This window comes from Lathyrus oleraceus, chromosome 5 (genome assembly GCF_024323335.1).
Source record: "Lathyrus oleraceus cultivar Zhongwan6 chromosome 5, CAAS_Psat_ZW6_1.0, whole genome shotgun sequence".
In the NCBI taxonomy this organism is placed as follows: Eukaryota; Viridiplantae; Streptophyta; class Magnoliopsida; order Fabales; family Fabaceae; genus Lathyrus; species Lathyrus oleraceus.
Window position 1 is genome coordinate 151,780,421 of NC_066583.1, and position 6,475 is coordinate 151,786,895.

General features: G+C 38.5%; 1 non-coding gene across 1 annotated transcript; it reads right to left on the bottom strand.

The window, feature by feature from the left end:
- Positions 1-1,915: 1,915 nt before the first annotated feature.
- LOC127089113 (small nucleolar RNA R71) lies at positions 1,916-2,022 on the bottom strand. The gene has a single exon (XR_007790889.1). It is a non-coding gene; the product is annotated as a small nucleolar RNA R71 (small nucleolar RNA).
- Positions 2,023-6,475: the final 4,453 nt, after the last annotated feature.

The window sequence follows — 6,475 nt, forward strand, 5'->3', positions numbered from 1 at the left end:
ACCCTGTAGTCTCTCTCGGCCGTCTCTCTGCTTCGTTCAATTTTTCTCTTCCAGCCGTGCAAGCATACCATTACCTTTTTACAGTTTTTGCTTTATTTGCAATTTTTTATTTTCTTTTCCAGCAATTCCTTTAAGCACTTAATTATTTTTTCACACAATAGTTTCTACACCGGAAACTATTGTGTATCTTTTACCGGATCTAACCTTACGTTAGACCCTAGATTTTTATTCCTTCACTTTTATTTTCCTGCCCGATTGAAGAATTCAAGAACAAATCCAACCGGTCTGTGGTGGAGTGTTCAAAGATTGCTATAAATTATTCAGGTTCTTTAATTATTGTTTGAATTTATATATGCCCTGCTTTATTATTTATTTATATTATTTGCCTGAGATGAATTTATTTAAGCATAATGATTGTTTAGATCTATTTAGCATGTCTGGCTAATTTACTTGGGTATCGGTATGTAAAGTAGCGGAATGAAGGAATCAAAACTAAGTTGGTTAAATTACGTTTAAAAATAAAGTCACTCTTTTTATGGTCTCAATTTATAGGTTTAATAACAAGGTTTTTGTACGAGAGTAAAAGACATAAAGAAGTTAAATTCAATAGAACGAGAGTTTGAGTTTTTAACCGGACATAGTAAATTGAGCATTAATTCTAGATCAGGGCGAAAGCAATTTTTAGAGTTAATTAACTTATGATCTTTTTCAAAAAGTATTTTTAAAAGTTAAATGTGAGGACGAGAGTTAAGCATTTGAATTTAATTATATAATCTAAGTCAACAGAGCGAGAGTTTGAGACGAGGGTGTTTAAACGATTAGTGTTTTTTTAAAAAGAGTTTCTATAGATTCTGTTGTTTTCAAAAAGTGATTTTGGACTTAACCAATAAGTGACAGTTGCGTTAATATAAAGTCATAGTCTATTCAACAGAGCGAGAGTTTGAGAAAAGACTTTTAATCAATAGTATTTACTGAAAAGATTTATTTAAAAAAAAACCAAAAAAACCAACGAAGATTTGATTCCCTAATTACGACGAACTACATACCGATATCCGCTTAATTGATATTTAATCTATATCTTATTTTAGTTTTAACTTTTCCCTCGAACAATCAAAGTATCATCCGCCTTAGCTTTACTAAGTAACCTTAGAAAACGGTATATCGATTCATAAGTCCCTGTGGGATCGATATCTTTTAAAACTACGCGATAGAACTGTGCACTTGCAGTTTGTACCCCAAATTCGACTCATAAAGTCGCGATCAAGTTTTTGGCGCCGTTGCCGGGGACTTTTATTTAGTCGATATCGTAACTCTTCTGTTACGCTGTAGAGACTAAGGCTTATTTTTATTTTTATTTCTTTCGTTGATTTGTATGCCACACACTCGCTCACAAGGCGAGTCGTTTTACTTACGAATCAACGACATCGAACTATATCTCCGAGTCTTACGAAGAATTCGGGAATATCGTGCTGCAAACAATCTCCCTCCTATTGAAATTCCTGATCTCAAAAATCTTCTTCCTTCACCGATACCCGAGATGGCAGAACCAGCTCGTGCTCTTCGAGATTACGCTGCTCCATCGCAAGATGAGCCGCATTCGAGTATTGCTCCGCCCGCAATCGAAGCAAACAACTTCGAACTTAAACCTTCACTGTTGCAAGCAGTGCAACATAACTAATTCTCTAGAAATCCTACAGAGGATCCAAACCTTCATTTATCCGTATTTGTCCAATACGCTGATACTATTAAAGCTAATGGTGTCACTTCAGAGGCAATTCGACTTCGTCTCTTTCCTTTCTCGTTAAGAGATAGCGCTAGAAGATGGCTTCAATCTCTTCCTTCCAACTCAGTCACCACATGGAACGAGTTGAAGAAAGTCTTTCTTGCCCGATATTTTCCGCCGAGCAAAACAGCTATGTTAAGAGCCCAGATAAATGGATTTAAACAGAAAGATAACGAGTCTCTTTTCGAAGCATGGGAAAGATACAAAAACATGATGAGACTTTGTCCACACCATGGTTTAGAGGACTCGTTAGTGATTCATACCTTCTATAATGGTCTCTTGTACAACACGAGGTTAACAATAGACGCCGCCGCAGGTGGTGCACTTATGAACAAACCTTACGCTGATGCTTATCAACTTATTGAGAGCATGGCCCAAAACCACTATCAGTGGGGAAGCGAAAGAACAATGGTAGAAAAACCTCAGGCGAAAAGTGGCATGTACGAGATAAGTAACCTTGATCATGTTAATGCAAAAGTGGATGCTCTGGTCCAGAAAATTGAAAGTTTAAATGTATCACCTCCAGCCACCGTGGTTGCCATAACTCAGAATTGCGAAGTCTGTGGAATCCAAGGTCACACTCCTGCAGATTGTCAGCTCCTAACAGGAATCCAAGCAGAGCAAGTAAACTATGCTCAAGGAAATCCCTACTCGCATACCTATAACTCCAACTGGAAGAATCATCCTAATTTTTCATATAAGAGTAATAATGCCTTATACGCGCCTGGACAAGCTCCAAATCAAGCCCCAGCTATACCTCCTGGATATCAAAAGCCGATCCCATCTACACCTAACAATAACGTTCCTAGGAAATCCAACTTGGAAATCATGATGGAGAACTTCATAGCTTCTCAACAGCAAACCAATAAAGATTTCTTAAACCAGAATGTACACACTGGCGAACAAATAAAACAACTAGCAAGTAAAGTAGATGCCCTGGCTACCCATAACAAAATGCTGGAAACACAAATATCACAAGTAGCTCAACAACAAGCGCCTATTGCTGCCCCAACTGGTACATTTCCTGGACAGCCCCAACCTAACCCGAGAAGCCACGCTCATGCAATCATACTAAGAAGTGGAACGGAAGTGGAAGGACCGTCTGATCCAAGGATAGAAAACCAAAACTCTAAAAAGTCAACTGAGGAAGAAAATAAACCTAAGGAAAAGGAAGAGAGTAATAAGGAAACCGTAGAAAAGAAAGAACCTTATGTACCTCCACCACCTTATAAACCACCTATCCCTTACCCTCAAAGGCTTATTAAAACCAAAGATGCGAGCCAATTTAAAAAATTTGTTGACCTACTGAAACAATTAAACGTCACAATTCCTTTTACAGAAGCTATTACGCAGATGCCCTCATATGCTAAGTTCTTAAAAGAAATTCTTTCTAATAAAAGGAAACTTGAAGATAGCGAAACCGTTACACTCACTGTTGAATGTAGCGCTATAATCCAGAATATGCCTCCTAAACTTAAAGATCCGGGTAGTTTCTCTATACCCTGTCACATAGGAAAATTTGTCATAGATAAAGCCTTATGCGATTTAGGAGCCGGTATTAGTGTTATGCCTTTATCCATATGCAAGAAACTTGAAATGGGAGAATTAAGACCAACTAAAATGACTGTGCAACTAGCAGATCGTTCTGTTAGATATCCTGTAGGAATTCTTGAAAACGTTCCCGTGCGAATAGGTCAATTCTACATTCCAACCGATTTTATAATTATGGACATTAGAGAAGATGAAGTTACACCCATTATACTGGGAAGACCGTTCTTAGCAACTGCCGGTGCAATCATAGACGTAAAACAAGGATGACTCACTTTCGAAGTAGGAGAAGAGAAAATTGAGTTCATTCTTTCCCAATTTTTGAAAGCACCTGCAATAGAAGACACATGTTACTTCATGGATATCATCGATGAATGCATAAAAGAAACAGAGTTAGAAAATGAAAAATCATCTGACTATCTTGTAGAAGACAAACTTAACCAATGTTTAGCAATAACACCGGACCCTACGCAATGCCTTAAGAAACCAACCCTAGACCTGAAAACACTTCCCAAAAATCTGAGATATGAATTCCTAGACTTAGAACTTGAACGACCAGTGATAGTTAATGCAGACCTAGGAAAACTCGAAACAGAAAAACTCCTGCATATCTTAAGAAAATATCCAACCGCACTAGGATACAACATCACCGACCTTAAAGGAATAAGTCCTTCTATTTGTATGCACCGCATCATGCTAGAAGAAGACTGTAAAACTTCTAGGGAACACCAGAGGAGACTGAACCCTATCCTGAGTGAGGTAGTGAAGAAGGAAATAACCAAGTTATTAGAGGCAGGTATCATATATCCTATATCTGATAGCAAATGGGTTAGTCCGGTACACGTTGTACCAAAGAAGGGAGGTATAACAATTATTGAAAATGAAAAAGGAGAAACTATAACTAAACGAATCGAATCGGGATGGAGAATGTGCATTGACTATAGGAAACTAAACAAAGCAACCCGAAAAGATCATTTCCCTTTACCATTCATTGACCAGATGTTAGAATGATTAGCAAGACATTCTCATTTCTGCTATCTAGACGGTTATTCAGGCTTCTTTCAAATACCAATTCATCCTGATGACCAAGAAAATACAACGTTCACATGTCCTTTTGGTACCTTCGCTTATCGACGAATGCCGTTCGACTTGTGCAATGCTCCTGCAACCTTCCAAAGGTGCATGATGGCGATATTCGCCGATTTTCTCGAAAACATCATGGAGGTATTTATGGACGATTTCTCCGTATGCGGACAAAGCTTTGAAGAATGTCTTGAAAACCTAGAAAGAGTTCTAGAACGATGTGTAAAAGTAAACCTAGTACTTAATTGGGAAAAATGTCACTTTATGGTACAAGAAGGAATTGTTTTAGGACACATCATCTCAAACAGAGGGATTGAAGTAGACAAGGCCAAAATAGAGGTAATCGAAAACCTTCAACCTCCGAAAACTGTAAGAGAAGTACGAAGCTTCTTAGGACATGCCGGTTTTTACCGACGATTCATTAAAGACTTCTCTAAAATAACTAAACCTTTGACCGGACTATTGATGAAAGATGCTGAATTCATCTTCGACAACAAATGTTTAGAAGCATTCCAAACGCTTAAACAAGCATTGATCTCCGCACCCATAATGTAGACACCAGATTGGAATGAACCATTCGAAATAATGTGTGATGCCAGTGATTACGCTGTGGGTGCTGTTTTAGGACAACGAAAGGATAAAAAGCTTCACGTCATATACTACGCAAGTAGAACTCTAGATGAAGCACAAATGAATTACGCCACAACCGAGAAAGAACTTTTAGCAGTAGTATTTGCGCTAGATAAATTTCGTTCTTACTTGGTCGGAGCCAAAATAATCATTTACACTGACCACGCTGCTATCAAGTACCTCTTAACAAAAAAGGATGCTAAACCTAGACTCCTAAGGTGGATCTTGTTGCTACAAGAGTTTGATTTGGAAATCAAAGATAAAAAAGGAACTGAAAACGTAGTAGCAGATCACCTCTCTAGACTTGAAAACCTGAAACCAGAAAGAACATCGATCAACGATGATTTCTTGTACGATAAACTTATAGCTACTTTGGAAGAAAATAAAGCTGATAAACAGGTAGAAACCACCTTAGCTATATCTATTACACCATGGTACGCTGATCTCGTCAATTATTTAGCTGTCGGAATAGTCCCACCTACTTTATCCTACCAGCAAAAGAAACGATTCTTCTATGACATAAGACACTATTACTGGGATGACCCTTTACTTTTCAAAAGAGGCCCCGATGGTATTTTCCGTCGGTGTAGACCTGAAGAAGAGGTAGAAAATATAATCCAACACTGTCACTCCGCTCCTTATGGTGGACATGCAAGTACATCCAAGACCTGCTCCAAAATCCTACAAGCCGGTTTTTATTGGCCAAATATATGGATGGATGTGCATGAGGCTATCAAGAAATGTGATAGGTGCCAACGCACAGGAAACATATCTAGACGTGACGAGATGCCACAAAAGGGCATTTTGGAAGTAGAGATTTTCGACGTGTGGGGAATAGATTTCATGGGACCTTTCCCACCTTCTTTCGGTAACAAGTACATACTCGTAGTGGTTGACTACGTATCAAAATGGATTGAAGCTATAGCTTCTCCAACAAACGACACACGAGTAGTAACTAGACTCTTTAAGAATATAATATTTCCAAGATTTGGTGTCCCAAGAATAGTAGTCAGTGATGGCGGATCACATTTCATATCTAAGGTACTCGAAAAACTACTGTTTAAGTATGGCGTAAGGCATAGAGTAGCGACACCTTACCACCCTCAAACCAGTGGACAAGTGGAAGTGTCTAACAGAGAAATCAAACAAATATTGGAAAAAACAGTCGCCACCTCAAGGAAAGACTGGTCATTGAAATTACCAGAAGCTTTATGGGCATATCGAACCGCTTACAAAACTCCCATAGGGACAACCCCATTCAAGCTTATTTATGGAAAATCCTGCCACCTCCCGGTAGAATTAGAACATAAAGCCTATTGGGCTATTAAAAATCTAAATTTAAACTATAAGGCCGCCGGTGAAAAGCGAATCCTTGATATAAACGAACTAGAGGAACTCAGACGAGACGCTTACGAAAATGCCAGAATCTAC